Source organism: Acartia tonsa, chromosome 10 (assembly GCF_053477335.1).
Source record: "Acartia tonsa isolate MP-2025a chromosome 10, ASM5347733v1, whole genome shotgun sequence".
NCBI lineage: Eukaryota > Metazoa > Arthropoda > Copepoda > Calanoida > Acartiidae > Acartia > Acartia tonsa.
The window spans coordinates 27935950-27959216 of NC_137269.1; the positions used below are offsets into that span (position 1 = coordinate 27935950).

Consider the following 23267-nt stretch of genomic DNA (forward strand, 5'->3'; position numbering starts at 1 on the left):
AATCTATCTATCCATCTATCTAGCTTTCTTCATATCAATTTATATGTCTATGTACCAGAACCTAACATTTTACCTATCAATTTATCTAACTTCCTAACTATTTATATCTTTATCGATATGACTATTGATATATTGGATCTACTGCAGTTCACGGTAAAATATTGCTTGTAAGCAATATATCCAAAAATCTATGAATTTTAAAGGCTGCTAGCTGCCAATCGGATGAACGTACAGATCATACCCGCACACCATTTTAAGCTGCATAAGAAGGCCTACAAATAATCTAGAATAGCCAAGATCCAATCATGCACAGGGAAAGCTTCCTTGAAGAAAAAACGCGTAAAATAGGTCTTTTTCGCGCATTTCTCTGCACTGCGAGATAATTATGCATTATTGATTTATGGCTATTCCAGATTATTTGTAGGCCTTCTTATGCCGCTTAAAACAGTGTGCGGGCATGATCTGTACTTTCAGCCGTTTGGCAGCTAGCAGCCTTTAAAATTCATAGATTTTTGGAAATATTGCTTACCAGCAATATTTTACCGTGAACTGCAGTAGATCCGATATATTTATTTATAGAATTATTGATATATCTATCGATATAATTATCGATCTATCTATTGTTCTTTATATAGATAAATCTATCTATCCATCTAACTACTAATTTCTCAATCTATCAATTTATATATCAAACCATGTTTCTAATCATCTAGCTATCAATCTATCTAATATATCTCTCCATATAAATGTCAGTCCATTTATCTATTATTCTAAAACGACCAAGCTAATATTGCTTGATTCACTTCTACAAGAGACAAAATGAATTGAAAATGATTGCTAAAATCGAAATATATCTTCATGTCTTAGAATATTGTATTTTTAAAAAAAATAGGTTGAAAAACATACCAACTTTAAAATCTATTATTCTATCAATCTATCTAACTATTTATTCATAGTTCACATAGATTTAATAACAAAAGATTACTACTTAAAACATCTGTTTCGTGCATTAAAGCAATCTACTTATTAATCAAATTGTAATCATATAGCTATATCAATCTACTAGCGGCTGTAGTCTGGGCATTACAGACCTAATCAGATATTAACAGACCAACCGGACACTTGCCAAATAACAAAAACAATAAATAAACTTTTTCACATATATTTCATTAAAACAACATAACAAATAAAAACATACTTGTTTGAACAAATGAGGGGGAATTCCAGGACAATTCCAAGGCTGACCCAAGTTGTTGACACAAACACTTAACTGCAAAACTAGCTGTCAGTACAGCCTGTATTGAGTAAGGCACCAGTCAAAACAACAGTGGGTAACACAAACAATACACGGTTTCCGTAAATTCTGTAATAAAATAGACACATTTAGAATAATGTAATAACAATTATCACTTATAAATGCCCTATTAAAATATACAAAATAGAAAGAACTTATTCAAATTAGATCAAAAATAAATGGTTTTTTGATAGAAATTAATATTTAATTGAATTTAAATACCTGATTAAAATCTGCTTATATAACTAAAAATGCACCTTTGATCTTAACAGCGACAGCTTTTATAGTTTACTGGCCTAATTGATAACAAAATAAACTGGTTTAAATCATAACAATTTGTGTACATTTTTATAAAATTTTTTAGAAAGACTTATTTTTTAAAGAAAATACTAAAATACATTATTTTATAGATTTAACAATATTTTATATTTTTTCATAATTTTCGTTCAATTTAACCCTTTAGTGAAGATTCATATTTAGCCAAGATGCTCATACGACAGCGGCTTCGCCCCTAGCCTCTAGGGGCTTTGCCCTATGAGTTAATTTAAAAAAAAATTCTGGTGCTGCCCATAATTTTTTTTGCCCCAAAGAAAATAGCTTAAAACCACCACAGGACCATTAGGTATATACCTTAAAGAGTAGAATCCGATCGGCTCAGTGGTTACCGAGATCTTAAGGGACGGACGGACGGAAAGACATCATTTTACTTTGTATTATAGATATATCAATCAGTCTTTAAATTCATCTATCTATTGATCATATATCTCTCTATCTAACTATCAGTCTATCTATCTATATGTATGTATTTGTATGAAATTATTCTGCCCTAGGAATAAAATTTGCCATTAGTGAGAATTATTGGACAATTTGGAAGAGAAAAATATTTGGTTGAGATTTAGTGGGTTCTAGCAATAGTTTTTACATCATCATATATGATAATTATCTACTTGACTTTCTAGCAGCAAAGCTACTCTATAACTTGCATCTTCGCCTCTATCGATTCAGCGGTTAGCAAGGTCCTTCGGTACAAACAGAAAGACACCCAGTTACTTTATTATAAGGATATACAAATTACAAAATTAACATGGATTTATATCAGAAAATGTAATTTACTCAGCTGGTATTTTTGATCTGAAATATCACAAAACAAATTTACCGACTATTTAACTGCTCGTTTATTTCTCTTTTATGATTTAATATTTTTTTCAAAATTTTCTTTAGAATTTCAAAACTATCCACAATTCTTATTTCTATCATCCTAAATTATCTTTAGTTACCTAGTTGCTTTAACAGTAACTAGGGACTTTGCCTACAAATACAATAACGTGTTTATAAAACCTTGGGTACCATTGTAATTTACAGTTCAATGCCCTTTCCTCCCGGAGAATCGTATCATGCATTGTCATAATGTTTTACCATTACCTCGTTATGACGGGGTTCTCCTTTAATTTTAAGACACCATCAAAAGAACCCAAGAGCATCATCCGATTGTAATGGTATGCAATACTTTAACACCCATTATTGGATATATGATTAGTAGAGAACCATTCCTTTGGTTGTCTTGAAGTCATAACTATACAAAGTAATGAGTTGCGCCTGTTCACTGGCTAAAAAACTTTTCCTACCCTTAAAATTAGTGTGGTGCGCCTTACATATCAGAAGTTGGTAGCATTTTAACGTTTCTAGTATGACACAGTGTGGTCAGAATAAAATACAGAAAATAATAATTGTATACCTTTGAATTCCCTTTTAAAGTCTGTAACTTAAAGAATGGTTTTGCTTGATTTAAATTTAATTCATATTTAATCTTTTTTAAGGTATAAAAACTATGACTTATAAATATTGTATTATATTTTTTGTTTTTATACATGCTAAGGGGCATTAACATCGCCTCATTAAGGGTCGATTTAAAACAAAGGGACGCGACGATAGGGGGCGATTTCACCAATCGACTATAGCCCACGGCTGGTTTTTTATTAAATGAATAAGTTAGGGTACAATGTTTGGCACTTTCGATATAAGTAAATGATAATAACAAAGCCACAGAATACGATAATACCTTCAGAAAAATCGATAAAAATAGTTTTCATACTAAATTTAGGTTTTTTATATTTTTTTCTAAAATGTCATGACAGAAGATGCAAAATGTCGTCTTAGTTTTTTGAAAGGATTAATCTTCTCTGAAATCTAAATTATCAAAATATTTTTTTGGTAAATGATTATACGATATATGTCAAACATTTTATCAGAAAGAAATATTTAAAATTGTGAAGTAGAAACCTGAATAATTTTTCTTGTGGAAATAGTTTTCTGCAAATGTTGATAAACATATGTCTGCTAGCATTAAGATGTTTGTACTGCCAATACACGTTGGGTTTTATTTAAAGAATTTCTTTAAAATGTTTTTTTTTTACATTGTATACCAATAACGCAATATTTGCTATCAGAAAACCCCCGACTAAGACTCGCCTACGACCCGATCTTTTAGGATTGCTTTGTAATTTACATTTTTGAAAGTCTTTCAACAGTATACACAGCAAATTATCTCTTTTTTAACTAACTTTCCGAATAATATACCTAAAGCATTTAAATTGACAAAGACTATGCTTATATTTTTACCATTCAAGTTTATTTAATATTCTAATAAATAGCGCAACCCTCCAAGTTTATGACTACTTTTCATGAACATATGATCTAAAGAATAAGCTCTGACGCAATGTCATATAAGGATATTATAATATTCATTAAAAAAATTGTTATTTTTGCATATATGTTACATTTTACAGTGTTTTGTGGCTCAAAAGAAAGACAATTAAAAATTATTTCATATTATATAGTTTAAATTACATAAGATAACCTAGAAATAGTAAAAAATTCCCTTTCTTTTTTTGTCGCAAAAGAGAATTCAACAAAGATTTTCATTAAAAAACACCTTAGTGTAAAAATTAAAAAGTTTAAACATGGTCACAAAAAGATTCAATTAGTTTATTAAATGTTTCATTTTCAGCAAATGACGATTAATCTCTATTACAAAGAATAAAGTGTAAAAAGATATTCTCGTTTTAATTTTAAGCAACTTAAAATGCATTTTAATACCTTTTAATGATTTATTTTTTAAAACATCATTTTATAAAATGTTATTGATTTTTAAAGTTATATATTAGAATGTTTTTAAATTTTGTTAACATTTTGTTTTAAATGTAGAAAATTGGTAATTCTAAACATTCAAAAAATGATTTTATTAAATTTTCATCACTTAAATTGCATGTTTGATGAAATTTTCAACTGATAATTCAAGAAAAATCTTTTAAGTTTTATTATATTTTACTTTGAAATGTTAAAAAAATATATTATTGTCAAAAATGTGGAAGTTATACTTTCCTCAAAAAAAGACCTAAAACATGCAAATTAACACGTGTAATGAGATTTTTTTTCTTTCAGGTTTAATTTAGGGTAATTATTGATATTTTTTGTAAAAAGGATTTTATATAAAAAGTTTTAAAACTCAAGTTATGTAGTGGTTCTAAAAAAGGTTGCGAATTTATGCAATTTTCTTGCAAAAAAAATTTTCTAGGATTTTAAAAATAGCAAAGGGTGTTATTAGACGTACTTACAGATACAATTGCTAAGTCATTTTGGCCAAACACTAAAATAAAGTTTTGACATCTGAGCGTCCAAGCGTGAGCCGAAAATTTTTGCAAAATGAAGGGAGCATGGAAACAAAACGAAGTAGCGGGTTTCGTCGTAATTCACTGTAGCTTTTGATAGGTCCTTTTATGTTAGGTAAATGTTAATGGTTACCCAGCAGGTTTAGGAAATAGGCCCAGCAGGGTCAGAGCCCCTCGCAGTAGATAGAAATAAGAGGAAAGCTACTGTGAAAATATGACGGAACCTACAACTTTGTTCTTTCCATGATCCAATGGAAGATGTGTTACAATATGCAAAGAAATAAAAGAAGAATTTTTCCCTATCTGATGAAGAAATGAGAATGAAAATTTTTATTTCTTCTACAATTTTTCAATGTCCTTTTAAGTTTAAAATGGAAAGTAGAAATTTTATGGAAAGCTAATTTTTTTCATCCATTAAGGTTTCATGAGCGCTTGGATTGGACCAAGCAGTACCTAATTTTCTGGGATGCTGAAAATATTTCCGATTGAAGGTTTTGATTTAATTGCCGTGTGGTTCATTCATTTCAATATAGCTAAGAAAGTTTACAAGGGGTCTCAATTGATAATGATGGAAAGTTATGGTTTTATTGTACTCGTTGTATGTTTGAATAGGGCTCGGCAGCGGTGCATAAGCCACCAAAATATACTCGTTTGTGTGCAGTAAAATTTATTAGAACATTGTTCTTATAAAAAAGGTTTACAATTATACAACAAATTTAAAGTTAAAAATGCGCCAATCTTATAGCAGATTTCAGGTTGCTGACGCAAGGCTGCCGAGCCCTGTGCTTGAGAGTGAGTGAAAATGAATATGCAAATGTTCTTTATAAAGCATAAATTTGCATGGGAATGTAATCAAATTGAATTTGGCTATGGATATTATAGACACATCACCAGGGAGTAAAATGATGAAAAAATCTTAAAATTAAAAAAACTTCATGAATTCAATGTAAATACTTTTTCTCTTTTTTTGTAAATAAATTCAAAAATCGCAAAGATAATCGTTCAACAGCTTAAATGCAAGATATTTGATATTGGCGCGTTAACATTTTGAATTTGATTATAGGGATGCTTTGCCTATTGCCAAATGACTTAGTGGTGCCTAAGCCGTAATCGTCTTAGAAATCTGATTTAAAAATCATTGTAATAGCGCATAGAAAAATTTTGTCATTATATATAGGTACAACAGGTTTTTAAATCATTTCTGAATAGTTCAATTACAGGAATGACCTCAAAAAGTTTTAAAGTAATAAGACGATATGCATATGGACATACTCAACCTCTAGAAAACCTGGACAAAACAGATATAATGTACTAATAACGCCTGTCAGACAACCAACCTTATGACCTACTACCTTTTCCCTGGAACAAAGCAATTCCTTTTTTTTCTGTGCTCAAATAATTCTCTTTCTTTGTCTCGGAGACCTAGATTTTGAAATATAGGGATATGATTTTTTATAAGAAATTAGTATTATCCAAAATACCTATGATTTGCGAAATCCTGTTTTCAGAACAGACAATTTATTCCAAAAATAAAAAAAAATCTAAAATTAATACTGGTTTCTATAGTCCGGACCTACGGCACATAAGGGCCTTCAAAACTGATATTAATCTTATTATTTTTTATTTTATTATCTCCGGAAAGCTGTCTATAATACGATGCAATAAATAATATTCTAAATTTAATATCAACTTTTAGGTTTTTTTTTCTGAAATTTTGGTTCAAGCTTTCTTTAGACTCAAAATTAAGCGATAAAACTCAAAATAACTATACTCTCCTTTTTTATTTTTACCTTTAGAGTCCTGATATATGTTCATACATTTAGAAAGTAAAATCAAATCAAGAGTAATTTTATATAATTTCTCCACTAGGTGGCCTAACTTATACTTTTAAACCTGAGTACTTTCTTGGACTACTGTATATCTGTCACCAAATACTTGAAATATTTATTATAAGTATAGGTTTTCATTTTTGTAATGCACAATTATTTTTTTTTATTTAGAAATCAAATACCTTTTTTATAACCTTGATGACATTATTCAGATACCAATACTAATCACTTGACATTAATACACAATGCCTATAATATGTCAGTTAGGATCACTTTCCTGGCTGACAGTAGTAAGTTTATTTTCAGCACGAATGTATGTTGACCTGTGGTACACTGCGGACTAACACGGAAAATAATTGTTTAAATTCTTCCTAATCACCAAAACTTTCCACATTATACAAAAGATTCGCCTCGTTTACCTTTATAACATTGTCTTTCTATCTATCTATTTATATCATACTTTTATATCCATCTATCTTCTATATATCTATCTATCTATCCATCCATCTTTTCATCTATTTCTAAAGGGAATTTAAAAAATCCAATCGCTTCACTTTTTACAATATAAACAAACATTAACATTTAGAGTGTCAGAACTAAATAAGCAGAATACTAATGCATAAGTCTAAACTAAATTGTAAGCATGTTTTGTTTGCTGCAAAACTGCTATGATACTAATATAGGACTTGATTATACAGATGCTTCGCTTATTACATTGTTGTAATAAAAGTCAGTATTCCAAAAAGCAGATGAATCGGATAATCTAACATAAAAAATTGTTGTCAAAAAAGTTAAAAATCAGCAAGTTTTCGCTTTCTAAGTCGTACCTAACTGTTATAGGAATCATAATGCAAAGTTTGAAATCGATAGGACAATTGTAACATGTCTAAATTAATGAAAAGAGCTAACCCTATAAAAGAAAAGTTATTGATACATCCATTATTTAAGACTTTGTGTAATGAAAGTTATAACCGCTAATCCGATATGGCTTTCATTTTCTGCGAAGCTTCTTACATGGCCCGGAAGGTTTATAAACTGATTTATGGGATGGCAACTTCTTCCTTTCAAGAGAAGTTGCACCTAAAAAAATATAGCAAAAAAGTATTTTTTTAAAAAGCAATTCTAATATTCAATATTAATAATAGTTATTTCTCGCATCGTATTATAAACGGCTTTCCGCGGATATAAAATGTACAATTATAAGATTAAAACCAGTTTTTTTAGCCCCGAGATGCCGAAGGCACGGGTTAAAAAACTGGTTTTAATCTTATGGTTGTACATTTTATATTCGTAGAAATCTGGATATAATGCGATGCTAGACCAGGGGCGTCCAAGCTTTTTATTTTGGGGGGGGTAAAATTTTTTTAAGGGGGGGGTAATTTTTTTGGGGGGGGGTTATTGTTCACAAAATTTTGGGGGTGCCTACGGCACCCCCAAAATCGTTTGGGGGTGCCAAATGGCCCATTACCCCCCCCCCCCCTTGGACGCCTATGTGCTAGACATAGTTTTTTTCGTATGAATGAGAACCGGTTCCTATCCACCGGATTCGAATAAATGCGAGAAATAGTTTTAAAAATTATTATGAATGTAATTTAAAATATGAAGTATGTCTATAAGTTTTTCGGTCTTTTTGTATTGTATTCTATATATCTAGAACACTGTAATACATTGTATAAATATTAAACATGACAGTTAATGCATTTTTGCATAAACGGATATTTAAAGTGATAGATAGATAATAGATGCGTAAACCGTTTTTTTTCTTAAGGCAGTGGCGTGCATAGGGATCTGATAATTTATTGGTATCTTTCAAAGTTAGATATAGTGAAAAATATTTTGGTTCCCAACCCCCTATACCCTCTCCACGCAGTCAATATTCTCTAAAATGGCTATAACATTTGGAATGATAGTGCAGCTATTACCTTTTGTGATACAAATAAGGATTTTAATTGCTAATTATCTAAAAAGTTTATATTCTTGATCTGAAAATTTTTTTGAAATTTTATATTTCTGCCAACCCTAAATCTTCATGCGGTTTTTAATATCTTTGTTATGATTCAATCCACGCATATAACGATTGCTTTAATCGTTTTCCAGGTCCCATAACTGTGCTGCTAGACCTTTATTTTTTTAAAATCGGTTCAGAAATAAGCTATAATATTAGAATATTAGTTGTTTGATCCTTATCCTATTGGGGAGTCTGATGGAGGTCAGGAACAAAGCCTAAAACCAACCCTAAGACATTTATAAACCTTCCCTTAAAAGTGTATCCAAATTGGAACAGTATTAGCAAGCTGTTTTCATTATCGACCGGCTGTAAATCGGCCGACTTCGGCCGGATTCGGCCGATTAAAATAATCGGCCCACATTTTCTTCATGTTAAGTTTAAAAATATCGTATTCGGCTATTCCTCGGCCGATTTAGTCGTCTAAGGTGGCAAAAAAATAGTCCTGGTCGTAATAAATTCATATCCGTTGAACAATCTAAAATCGGTCCACTGGTTGTCGCGTAACAATGATTTTAAAGTTGTAGACATGATAATAATTGCATAAAATAGAAGTAAAGTTTAAAAATACCGTAGCCGGTTATTCCTTGGCCGAATTGGTCGTCCAAGGTAGCAAAAAAATAGTCCTGGTCATAATAAATTCAAATCCATTGACCAATCTAAATCGGTCCACTGGTTGTCACGTAACGATGATTTTAAAGTTGTAGACATGATAATAATTGCATAAAATAGAAGTAAAGTTTAAAATACCGTAGCCGGCTATTCCTTGACCGATTTAGTCGTCCAAGGTGGCAAAAAAATAGTCCTGGTTGTAATAAATTCAAATCCGTTGACCAATCTAAAATCGGTCCACTGGTTGTCGCGTAATGATGATTTTAAAGTTGTAGACATGATAATAATTGCATAAAATAGAAGTAAAGTTTAAAAATACCGTAGCCGGCTATTCCTTGACTGATTTAGTCGTCCAAGGTGGCAAAAAAATAGTCCTGGTCGTAATAAATTCAAATCCGTTGACCAATTTAAAATCAGTCCACTGGTTGTCGGGTAATGATGATTTTAAAGTTGTTATAAATGCTGCGTATATTATAAATATAATAATGTCGTCTTCGAAATGAAAATTTTACTCTAAGCAAATTTTTGAACTTCAAATGTGATTCAGATGGATCTTTTACCATAAAATTACTTTTTCATAAACTAATTATTATTTAACTACCTTTTTTACAGTAGCTGCACTAATATTCCATCAAAAAAAAATTATTGACTGCACTTATCACACCATAACACTCGCATGTGATTAAATTTCTTTTTAAAAGCGAAGCTTTTCTAAAATTAGGGTCGGTACGTCCGTCCGAGATAGATAGCTTTTATTCGTTAATTTAGGCATGTTAGAATTGTCCTATCGATTTCAAACTTTGCATGATGACTCCTGTAGTAGTTAGGTACGATTTAGCAACTCTATAATCATTACCAGAATGTCCATGCGTCCATTTTAAACATGTTGATTTTTCTACTTAAAAAAAAAAAACAAATTTTTATGTGATCTAATTATCTGTTTGATCTGATTTTTGGTATATTGATTCCTGGGACAACAAAGAACAATATTTAAGCGACACAACTCTATAATCAAGTCCTAAAAAAGTAAGTATGTCCATAAACATTATCCTGTATTAAGCAGTTTTTAAACAAATTTACTTACAATTTTGATTCGACTCTAATATTTTTTTATTCTGATTACTTAGTTCAGACACTATACAAGTGTTAATGTCCGTTTGTCCTACCGTTTTAGTGCTTCGCTTTTATGGAGGTTGTCATCCTAGTTCTTATGAAATTACTCATTTTTATTTTGTCTGTTTTCATCTAATACCTTTCTCTTGTAAGCGATCAGGGATCTTAATGGATAAGACAATTTGCTCACTCTAAATTCAATAAACAATCATGCTAGTTTATACCAACCTATCAAGATTTTTGTACGCCAACGAATGAGCAAAATATTTAAAACTTTGAGGACCTGTATAATGTACACTCTATGTCCCCTTACTCCCTCCCATTTTATGACTTTGACTGAAAGAAGTATGATAAATACATAGTCAATGTAAATTCATGATACAAACATAAATATGATGTACTCTATATTTTTTGTTGTTGTTGCAAATATTAATAAATTCTAAAAAAGCAATTATTTTACCTAATTATTATTTAATTTTTTTTTAAATTCGATGTAAATCTGTCAAAAAAGGCCTAAATTATCGATGAAAGTTTTGTTTTAACAAACATTTAGCTAAAAAGCAGTCTGACTCTGAATGTGTTAGGTGTTATATAGCCTCATCTTAACAGGAATCTTTTTGTCTAAAATCATTCTTTTTCCTTCATAACTCAGACTAAAGTTCATTCAATTTTGCCATGCCAAAAACGAATAAACGTAAGTTTTGACGAAAAACAAATCCTAGTTACACAATAGCTGCGCTTCTAAAGATAAATTAATGTATCATGATCTTATTAAAACCATGAATAATCAAAGCTGCCGGGATACTTTAGGGGTAGGAGCGCTAGTAATGAAGGGAGGGTGTTTAGAAGTAGGGGTGTTGCACTAAAAAAGCAAAGTAAGACAAAAGTCATAACGGCTATATATTTTGCAACATATATTGTTATCATATTTATTAGAACCTTGCCTTGGGAATTGTTTGACGAATAGTTATAATATAAGAAACATGTCTTAATTTTCCTCTTATTTTTTTCTTTTTTCTCGATAATCATAACAAATAAATAACAATAAAAATTAATTGATAAACTTTAAATTTTATTAATGAAAAAAATCTGACTATTAAGCCGAAATTTAATTTATTTTGTAAGAAAAGATTAGAAATTAAAACAATCATTTTTCATAGTAGAAAAAAGGTGAAAAATCAACAATATATATATAAACAGACGTTTGTCCTGTTTTAAGGTTTAAAATCGATAGGATGGTTCTAGTATACAATGTCTTAATGAAAGACCAGGGACATTATGGGCGTATTATCAAACCAGTGCTGGATATCTTAATCTTTTTTAGTGGTGAGCCCGATCGGTGTGAGCCAATTTTCCACCAATGAGAGCACAGCGTTTTATTAAATGCCGCGCTGTGATTGGCTGAAATTCGGCTCACCCCGATCTGGCTCACCACTAAAATGTTTTAAAGATCCAGCTCTGTCCTAAATGTGAAAATCATAGTATTTCCTACTTCCTCTCATTTCATATTTGTAATGTTGTATCTGCACCGTAAAATTATTGAAAGCAACCAATTTTCGACCTCGGAAAGGTTACTACCCGTCACTTGGGCCTTGTAAACGGCCGGGGGGAAAGTAACATTTGGCGAACTTTTTTTAACCGGCCTCCAATGTAACCAAATTCACCCTAACACACACACACCCTCACTAAAACACACACACAAGTACATATAAATTTATCCACTTCCCCCCTGTTTTATCAAATCTTAGGCCATTTGAATACCAAACAAAACAGTTAAAAATAATTGATAGAAATCCTAAATGACAAAATGGTTCCAATATAAAAAAATAAAATCCATTATCGGTTTTAATTTTTGGACTCAATTAAGAGAAAGGAAAAAACTAAATATAAAACAAATCAACTATTTAAACTTTCTTCACAACATGAGATTCAATATTTACTATTTAGAAAATTAGCTGTTTTGTTTGGACACCGTGATGTTCCTAGATGGACAAAATGTGTATCCATCTTACTTTACTTTAGTTATGATTCAAGACTCAACCATTATACAGGATTTATTTCAAATTTTCTAGTGATATTTCAACAGTTTTTAAAAGTATTTTCTCAAGAATCTTAAAGTTGAAACAGTAAGTTTTAGTGTATGAAATTTTCGTAATATACATTTAATTATTATAGTTGATATTTCGTATTATTTTCAAGATAAGTAATTTTTTACGTAGCTTTGTGGCATAAAACCATTTCAAAGCATTTGTAAAGCTTTTCTTAAAATCTGACCAAAAAGGTTTACACTATATTTAGCTTCTTACAAAAAATATTTTACCACTTTAGATTATAGGATTTTGGTTTTAATCCTCTGACCAAACCAGTTAAAACTTGTTCAAAACCAATATGAAGCTTCCTAAAAATGAAAGAACCTTATTTGTGCTGTTTTGCAATTTTAAGCAAAGCTTAAATGCATTTGTATTAGATAAAAAGTTGTAACGTGAAAGAGTTGTTATTAACATCAGTTTGACTTTAGAATAACGCTTGACAATCAAATAGAGAATGACAAATTATCTAATATCTCTTTACAACCAATTATTTCTGCTGTATTAAAACCAGTTCTCAACAAAATAGGAAAAATTGTCTTTATTTTAAGTTTTATAGACAACTCATTTTGCGAAATAGTTCAAAATAGCTCTTCATTGGGAAACAACGCTTTATTTTATGATTTTATCTTGTAACTAGCGACTACGCCCCTAGGGGCCTCTATTTTAACTTGAATTCAAATCTTTAGTTTTCAAACAAATAGACAGGCAAACACATATATCCAAGATGATATTATAATTCTTGGTTTCTTAACTTAAATTATTTTTTCTAAAGTTAATTTTTAATCAATCTGACCGTCTATCCATAATCATAAAATATCTATCATTGTCAATTTATTCCTGTCTAAAAATGTTAACTATTCATTATTTCTATTATCTTCAAAATGAATTGAAACGGATTGATAATTCTTTTTGCAAAATAACTAGAATAAGTAAATTAATAGTTGCGTAGTAGTACCTACTGATTATAGGTACATGTATTAAGTTAGGTAAATGAAACCTGATAGAGCGGGGAAGGACAAGTTATTATCTAATTCTAGTGAGGCCTATTTTCTGTAAAACCTTTTGGGAGAGGGGTGCAAACGACTAAATCTCAGTTTTTTAAAAAGATTTTTGTGTTCAAAGATATAACTGCCTTTTTAAAGAAGGTTATTATACTCAGGTAGAAATAGCAATTAGTGGGAGGTAAGAAGTGCCCGATCTTTCAGAGTCAAGGCTGTTTATTTTATGCATGAAATATGTCATGGTGTATCTAATTTGAAAAATAATTGTCTATGTTGCGTTCAATTTATTTCAATTTTTTGTTTTCGTTTTTTTCAGATTTCTCTTGGGAGGGTAGTGGTACCCTCCCCCAAAATAGTTATAGACCTTTCGGGGACTTATGAGAAGTTACTTTGTTAAGGAAAACCCGATCGGGGCAGCGGTTTGCGAGCTCCTTCGGTAAAAACATACAAACACACAGACAAACATCCTGTTACTTTATTATGCTACGCTGCTCTGTTAGTAGAAATTGCATGTTACGCTATCATTTATAGAAAGTGGTCTATTTTCTTATACCAGTTACAGGTGCACTTTAAACAGGAAGGAACAATTTTAATTGAAAACAAAATTTATACATTTTTTAACCTCTACGTCACTTAAATCCCGAAAACAGTTGGCTTTTGTCTATTTTTTAAGATTAAGGAGTATTTATAATATCCTCCTTTCATATTCGTAAAGAAAGATTTTTTTTGTATGTCTCTTCAAATTTCGCTTCCATATTAATAAACTGTTTATATTCTCCTTTTTATACAGGTCCCAGTAATGTTTTAATTAATTTATTTCTCGACTGAAGTTACACCTAGGGGCTATGGGTGAAGCTGAAGGTCCTGGTAAGGTGACTAATTTGGGAAGGGTACCTCAACTATCTTAATGAAAAGCTACCATGTAACCCCCCCCCTCCACATTTTTCTATATGTTTTTTGTAAGTATCTTTATTTTCTAAACAATTGAAGAAATTTTGTTCCTGTTTAGGATTGCATAATCGGTCTCTTTTTTCATTTGCGTGGCATCTCTATAAATGTATTTTTTTTGTCAATACTTGTTTTTAGATTTCAAGTCATTACACTTCGTTATATGTATATCTATCTTTTAAATCCGCTATACCAAACCATTTGATTGATTGTGTGTGTGTGTGTGTGTGCATATAATTCTAGTAGGATCTGGGAAACGGCTGAACCGTATTTTAAATTAAAACAAAATAGTTTAAAGCATTCATGGACATATGAGAAGCTTTCCAAAAAGCACATTTTCTGTGTAACAATAAAAGCAAATGAAAAAAGATAAAATTGCCATATAGATAGACGCATTGAGAGCGTGCTAAACTACTTACAATAAGATAGATAGATAGATAGCAATTTAAGGTAGATAGAAAGATAGAAATGAATCAGTGCATATTACATATATTAAACAAGAAGTTAATAGTTAGGGCTGAAACATTACTAACTTAAAATATAGGCATTCATACAGATAAACCAAATGTTTAAATAGTTGCCGTATGAGAAAAGTTAGATCAATAAAGAAAAATAATGGCTTTCCCCCTAGCAGTGAAGGGTTTTACCCCCTGGGAGGAGAATTCAAAGAAAGTTGATTACATGTTATGATGTTTTAGGGGGTTAGGAGTGTCTCCCCCCCAAAAAAATAGCTTAAAACCACAGCTTGACCAGTGTCTACATTACCCGAAATAAGTACTCATTTTTTCGGAGGAATGAGAAACTGTCCCAATTTTGTATAACTTTAGCGGAACAAGTTCCAATTACGTCATATTTTTCTTTCCCGAAAAAGAGAAGGGGGAAAGAAAAAAAAGGGAAGGGGGGAAGAAAAAAGAGATGGGAGAAAAGGGGGTTTTCCCCATCTCTTTTGAAGAGATTTTCTTCCCCCCCTCCCTTTTTCGGGAAAGAAAAATATGACGTAATTGGAACTTGTTCCGCTAAAGTTATACAAAATTGGGACAGTTTCTCATTCCTCATTTTTTCGGTAACTGAGATCTGTAGCTTATTTTGGTCCTACGACAAACGCAGGAGTTTCAAACGTCGGAATGGACAAACACAGGAGTGGACATTTAACCTAACCTAGCCTATTTTAAACCATATTTTAGGTTTTTTCTATGCCTAACCTCTGCGGGGAGCTTATTTGTATATTCATATCTTAACCTAACCTAACCTGTATAGAAATACTTACTTAAATTAATATTTTAACACTCCTGTGTTTGTCCACTCCGACGTTTGAGACTCCTGCGTTTGTCCTGGAACCCTTATTTTGACTGACAGACAACGTTCTACTTTAGGATCTAATGAAAGAGGTCATTTAATTTAAATATTTCACATACTACATATGAGTTTGCAATTAACCCTTTGGAGATCGTCTGACCTAACCTAACATAAATAATTTCCCAATGTTATCTTTTTACAAAACAGTTTTCTGTATCCAACTGTTGCTCGGACTAATAACCATTAATCAGTTGTCCACAGATTTTCATTTTTTTTATTAATAGGCTTAAACATTAAAAAATAAATTGGGTCTTTAATTTTTAATTGTGTTTCTTGTATTCATTATAATCCGGTGGATAGGAACCGGTTCTCATCCATACGAAAAAACTATGTCTAGCATCGTATTATATCCAGCTTTCTACGAATATAAAAATGTACAATCATAAGATCAAAACCAGTTTTTTTAGCCCGTGCCTTCGGAACCTCGGGGCTAAAAAACTGGTTTTAATCTTATAATTGTACATTCTATATCCGTGGAAAGCGGTTTATAATACGATGAAAGAAATAACTATTCTGTAGACAATATTACTAGAGAGGATTTTTTAAAAGCTGGTTTGATTTCGATATCTATAATATGGAATAACATTTCAAACAATTGCAACACAAAAAATCAAATTTATTAGCTCTTTTGAGGTCTAACTTAAAGTTGAAATAAATGCCATTATTATAATTTATGTCACAAGATAATGGTTCGCACAGACAAATTTTATGCATAACTTTCAAGGACACGGACGGTCAGACAAAGGTAATTAATTTGAAATAGAGTAGCAGGCGGTACTACATAAATATTAATTAATTTTGAAAATTGCCTATAAAATTGCATTTATGAGACAGCATTCATAAGAGCCATTTTGAACAAATCAGACAATCTATTATCCTATTATATAAAGTAGTGAGCGTTTTATTTCTGTTTCGAAGGATCTCGCTAACCGCTGAACCGATATTGTTCTCCTTTACAGTGAAGCTCCTTATAGGTCCTGGGAAGGTTTTAAACTATTTTTTTTTTTTTTTGGGGGGGGGGGTTGTCTTCACCCCTCTTCACCCAAAAATTATTTTTTTTACTCTTTTAAAAATTCAAATTTAAAATGGGATGAAGTCCACTTTTCCCCGTCCAACCTTAAGGGCACCTAGAGGCTTCTAGGGGGTGTAGCAGCTAGTTAACAAATATAGAGTATCAATTCAATTTACACATGTTAAATAATGGAAATTGAAGGTACGGGTTTTTGTTAGTTCCTACAAATAGGTTGAATCGAACAAATACAAAATTTTATGGATATTAGCAATTAAAAATACCACGTTAGTATTGTTTTAGTGTTAAGATTTCTTTAACTACTAAACTTTAGGTTTATTTTTTCATAAAGGGTCCAATTTTTTTAAAGACTTTTCATGATAGTGCTTTACGGTTTTGTTATTATTTTTGCTTTTTATTTGTTTTGATACCTCTTGTGTTTTTCGAGATAACAGGATGGACCCCATATCTATAATACAAAGTAGAATGATGTCTGTCTGTCCCTTAAGATCTCGGTAACCACTGAACCGATTTGATTCTACTCTTCTGGGAACATACCAACTGGACCTGTGGTGGTTTTAGGCTATTTTCTTGATGGGTGGGACACCCCCAACCAGCCCAAAAACAAAAAATCCCCCCTCCAATTTTTTTACGAATTTGCGATTTTACGAATTTTAACGAATTTGCGATTTTACGAATTTTAACGAATTCGCGATTTTACGATTTTTTTCGCATTTTTTTCAGCTGCTAGTCCTTATAATAAAGTAACAGGATGTTTTTCCGTCTTTATGTCTGTACTGAAGGATCTCGCTAACCGCTAAACTGATATGGTGCTTCTTCAAAGTGTAGCTTCTCATAGGTCCTGGGAAACTTTATAACTATTTTGGCGAAGTGTACCACCACCCTCCCCAAGGAAATCGCCAAAAATATGCGGATATTTCTGATATTTGGCAAAAAACATAACTAACATCATCTAGAGGTGAATTTTTTTTAGTAAATAGCTGATTTTGACATAGATTAAAAAAAACTTTTATGTGTTCCTAGAGGCCTCTGGGGGTGTTGCCGCTAGTGGCAATATAATCTATAATACAAAGTAGAACAATGTTTGTCTGTCTGTCTGTTTGTTTGTAGCGAAGGATCTTGCTAACCGCTAAACCGATCGGGTTCTCCTTTACAGGGTAGCTTCTCATAGGTCCCGGGAAGGTTTATAATTATTTTCTTGTGGGTGAACACCCCCAACCCCCCCAAAAAATGAAAAATAACCCCTTCCCCCCCAAAAAAATTTCTTTTTAAAACAAATTAAAATAGTTGGGTCGACTACCCCCCCCCCCCACAAAAAATATTTCTCACCCCTCAAATTTTTTTTTATAATTTTCCTTTAAATCTAAAATACGAAAAATTTGTTTGATAAAACATCTTGGGGCAAAGCCCCTAGAGGCTAGGGGCGAAGCCGCTAGTTTAATATAATTAACACCCTCCTTGTATTGCTAGTAGCCCTTGTTACTACAAATATAGAAGCGGCGCTCAAAAGAATTTTAAAGTATCCATCTATCTACCTATTTATCCTATCAGAGATTTTTCCTTTTCTAAATATTGCAACACTGCAAAAAGTATATCAATAAATTTCCTCCTCTTTGTACAGAATAATAACAAAATTTAAAGCATTTATACAAAAGAGAAAATAAAATTTGTTTGATATAGTACATGAAGAGGCTCAACCTTTGAGCTTCTTCAAATTAGCATCAAAAGGGTAGTTATATGTCCATATGTTTTAATTTGGAAATTGCACTAAAAACCCAAACAAGAATGGATGAACACAGAAGAAGCAAAATGCTTAAGTAATTTATTTAATTAACAAAAACCGCCAAAAAATCAGGACATTAGAAAATTTCATTTTTTCCAAAGAAAGCCATTTTTTTGCTTAATCTATATATAGACTTTGTGATGGATTGTTATCAAATGCTCTTATTACGTCAAACTGTTCATATTTATGGAATATTTCATTTATATATGTCATTTGGTTATAATTAGAAACACATTGACATAATTAGACCATTTGACTACAACACAAAACCCAGTTTTACAGAAATTTTAAAATAACCCTCTTTATACCAAAGCACATTTGCTACCTACTTTAAATAAATTTACATTAATGAAGAAACATAATTTGCTTTTTGTATGTTACTGTTAGGTACAATTTATATTTTATATACATGCAAATTTGATGACATATACCAAGTAGTCAGCGAATGTTCCCTAACTAAAAAGGTAGCTCGACAAAGTGTCACAAGGCTGATTTTTTAAACACATTTGTCCAAGTGCCTTAAAGTAGGGGGGTCAGAGTGACTCAAAAAATCAGCCTTGTGACGTCATAAAAATGAGGGATTATCCATCTATTTTTAAGGGGTTTTCCTTTCCACTTCTCCTTTCATCTCCCTCATTTTTATGAGGTCACATGGCTGATTTTTAAGTAACTTTGTCCCCCTATTACAACCAATATTGACAAAAATTAGGATGACGACATCCATAAAAGCGAAGCACTGAAACAGTAGGACAAATGGACATTAACACTTGTATAGTGTCGAATTGAATAATCAGAATATAAATGTATAAGAGTCGAAGGAAAATTGTAAGTACATTTGTTGAAAAACTGCTTGATACAGAATAATATTTATGGACAAACTGACATTTTTATGACTTGATTATAGAGTTGCTTTGCTTATAATATTGTACTTTGTTGTCCCAGGAATCAGTATACCAAAAATCAGATCAATCGGATAATTAGATCACATAAAAATTTGTTGTTAAAAAAGTTAAAAAATCAACATGTTTAAAATGGACGTACGGACATTTTGGTAATGATTATTGAGTTGCTACACTTTCTAAATCGTACCTAACTACTACAGGAATCACCATGCAAAGCTTGAAATCGATAGGACAATTCTAACATGCCTAAATTAACGAAAAAGGCTATCCTTTACGGACGTACGGACGGACCGACCCTAATTATAGAAAAGCTTTACTTTAAAAAAGATTGTCTGCTAACTCATTTCCGATTCCCCAAACCATATCAAATTATGGTTTCATACAATGTGTCTAATAATTATGTAATACAATAGCCACTCTACTTTTTTGTAATAACAATTGGTTGAGGTCAAGTACTAAAGACAGTATTAAATTTCAAATATTTCAAATTTTTAATAATCTTTACAAATCATTTAAAACAATTTTCCTCTTATCACCACCCTAATTATCGTTTATCATTTTTGACTTTGACAAACTGTGTAATTACGAAAATCTAAGAAATTATATGAAGTCTCTTTATCAGATGGGTATCTAGTTAATATGACAAATAGGAAGTACTTAATAACAATCATTATTTTGTTTTTTAGTCATTTGTATCTACACCGAGGGATAAGTATTCTAAAAAGTATTTTTTTTAATTCAAATAAAATATTAACCACTTTTTCTTATTGCACGATCTTTGCTTGGATATCCTAACTGTTTTTCTTTTTTTGTTACAATAAGTGTAAAGGACCAAATATTTAATAGTTGGTACCTTTTTTAACGTCTCTATAATGACACAGTGTGACCCATTCTCAAACCCTAAACCTATGATTGATTACTTATAATATATTTTTTCTATGGTATTTACCATTTAAGTTCAAGTTTATGTTTTCAGTAAAAATCCCCCAATTACTGTAGATATCTGTCTATTTTTTTCCAGTTAATAACAATCATTATCTTGTTTTTCTATAATACTTTTGATGTTTTGTTAAGTAGAACATATTGATATATTTTATTAACGATGCTACTCAATAAGTTATAATTAAAATTAGCACTTTTTGTAACGTTCTTACTCTCCTAGGTTATACCTAGTTGTTAAATAAATCATTATGTAAGGTTTGAAATAGATAGGAATATTCTAATATACCAAAATTACAATCACTGCATCCGTTTTCTAATGAAGACCGACTGGCGATAATTGTAGTAAAGCTTAACTTTGCTTATAAAAATTTAGATATATTTCTAATTATAATATTGTATGATAACCCCCAATAAAGGCAGTTGCAATCAAGACAAACATCTTCACAAGGCCATATTAATTAATTATTTCAATTATTCAAATCAAATATTGCATTATATCTATAGTAATTCAACCTTTGTTTATGTTATTAAGCGTTTTAATTTTAAAATTAAATTAAGCATGCGCCCATAAAGTAGTTTCTAGATTTTTTTTTGTATGAAGATAAATATCTCGGAAATTACTGCTCTGAATGCGTTGTAAATTTCAAGGAAGCTTTTATATGTCTTGATCTGGTTTTAGGCTATTTTTCTGAACTCTCCTTTACCTCACTCTCATTCCTCTAGAGGGCTAGGGACGAAGCAACCATTATAAAGATTTCTCCTTTTCATATTCGCTCCAGAAAGCAAGCTTTTCTTCTCGTATATGTTCAGACGCATTGACATTTAGAATTTATAATAAAAAAATAATAGGTGGACAATCAGACACAATAATCCATCCAACATAAAAGAATTTGTTAACATAAGTAATATATTATTCAATTTTATGTTACAACATTTATGATGAAATTAAGTTTTCTTATTATATTGATAAAAGCTTTCCTTTAGAACAAGGAAAACTTGAATTGTGACACTAAAACCTAATTTCTATGTTATTGATAAACTTTGTATTCACCCAAAAACTAGGCTGACATCCATGGTTTTCATATGCATTGGTTTGTTATAACTTTAGTTATATATAGAGAATTAAAAATTGCAATAGTTTTGTTACATAGATGGATAGGAATTTTATATATCATATTTAGATAGATAAATTAAAGTTTTATTTTACTAATTTAGGTTAGACAATTTTTCAGTATCAAGTAAACAACTTGTAAGTCTTACTTGTTTTAAACCCATTTTTTAGATCTTTTGCCTAAACATCAAAACTAAGTAATTTTTTTATGAATAGTAAATAATGATTTTTGATATACAATAGAAATTAAAACTCGCGAAAGTTTATTTTTTGTTTGCTTTTTAGCGGTTGTTATCTATTTACCGTTGTACAAACCGCTGTATCTTAGAGCAAAATGGTTGGTATTGTCATATATTTATGTTGTGATGTCATATATTTAAGTTTGCAGACCATATGTTAATTGTTACTCTTAATTGCTCTTTAATTGCTCTCAGAAAGAATAAAGAGAAAATATATTTAAGTTAGTTGATATTGAGAGTCCTAACACAGAACATTATCTGGTTTGGGTTCGAGTCTTTATTAAGACCAATACAGCTATTTACAGACATCCTACTACTTTAGATAGTTAGCATAGGCAGATATTCTACCCCTTCAAAGTGCATAGTTAATTAATACATTGTATTAATTAAACAGACAGTCATCCTGTTGTTTGGTGTCCTGATATACAGACAGACATCCTGCTACTTCAGAACTATCCAGCTTTGAATAATCAGTAGTTTTGACTTATTGACATATTTAATCATTTCTAAATATAGTATCAATATATAATCTTATTTACTCAAAAACTGCATTTAATCCAATATAATAAATACTTGAAAATCTGTTTGCATTTTGAATTGAACATTAAGTCTACTCTATCATTAGCTTATGCTGTTTGTCTTTATCACATTTGGCGCAGTCTTATTGTGCTACGTGTTATTTAGACCTGCTGCTGAGTTAAGGGTGGGGGAAGTGGTGTTTAGTTTGAAGTCACTCACTTTTTGAGATATTTTTTTTATCTCGGATTTTTCACAGTTTTGTTTTAATTTTTATATTTCTAACTTGATTTATATTTCAGGTTTCTGTGGAATTTCATTCTTTAACTCTTTTGATCTAAATTTCACGGCGGATCTAGTTCCAGTGCTCGGATATGGCTGATGGAGAAAAAGGAGAGCGGGGTAAAACTGAAGGCAAGCGTGGACGGCCGCCTAAACGTCCTCGGGAGAATGACAGTCAGGATGATGATGGAACTCCCGAACATTGGGAGGAGGAGGATGCTGCGGCTGAGGATGCTGGTGCAGGTGCCAATGCGAATGTGGAGTTGGCGTTGGGCGAGGTGGAGAATGACGTTGTGCCTGAAAGCATAAAAAAATATGTTAGGGCAATGTTGCAGGAGCATACGACTGTCAAAGATCAGGTGGATAAGTTAACGGCGGCGAATAAACGGCTGGAGAATAAGGTGAAAGAGTTTAAGAACTCTGATGAGCATAAGAAGTTAGGTTATGATGTTGATTTGGCTACTATTAAGAAAAAGGTGGCGCAATTGCCAGTGGATGGGGATATTAGCGGTTTTTTGTATGAGACAAGTATGGGGGCTAGTGTAT

The 23267-nt window shown here is 31.2% G+C and overlaps 2 protein-coding genes across 4 annotated transcripts in view; both read left to right on the forward strand.

Moving 5' to 3' along the window:
• The first annotated feature begins 777 nt into the window (after window positions 1–777).
• Window positions 778–23267, forward strand: part of LOC145329777 (trypsin-3-like) — a 179035-nt gene continuing 156545 nt past the window's right edge. The window contains exon 1 of the mRNA XM_080174169.1: window positions 778–813. The gene's annotated coding sequence lies outside the window, so the exon portion shown is untranslated. The remainder of the gene's footprint in view (window positions 814–23267) is intronic.
• Window positions 780–23267, forward strand: part of LOC145329776 (uncharacterized) — a 167547-nt gene continuing 145059 nt past the window's right edge. Inside the window, exon 1 of one of the 3 annotated variants that reach the window (XM_080174164.1) lies at window positions 780–812. The gene's annotated coding sequence lies outside the window, so the exon portion shown is untranslated. The remainder of the gene's footprint in view (window positions 813–23267) is intronic. The other 2 variants (XM_080174166.1, XM_080174165.1) reach the window with 2 other exon arrangements.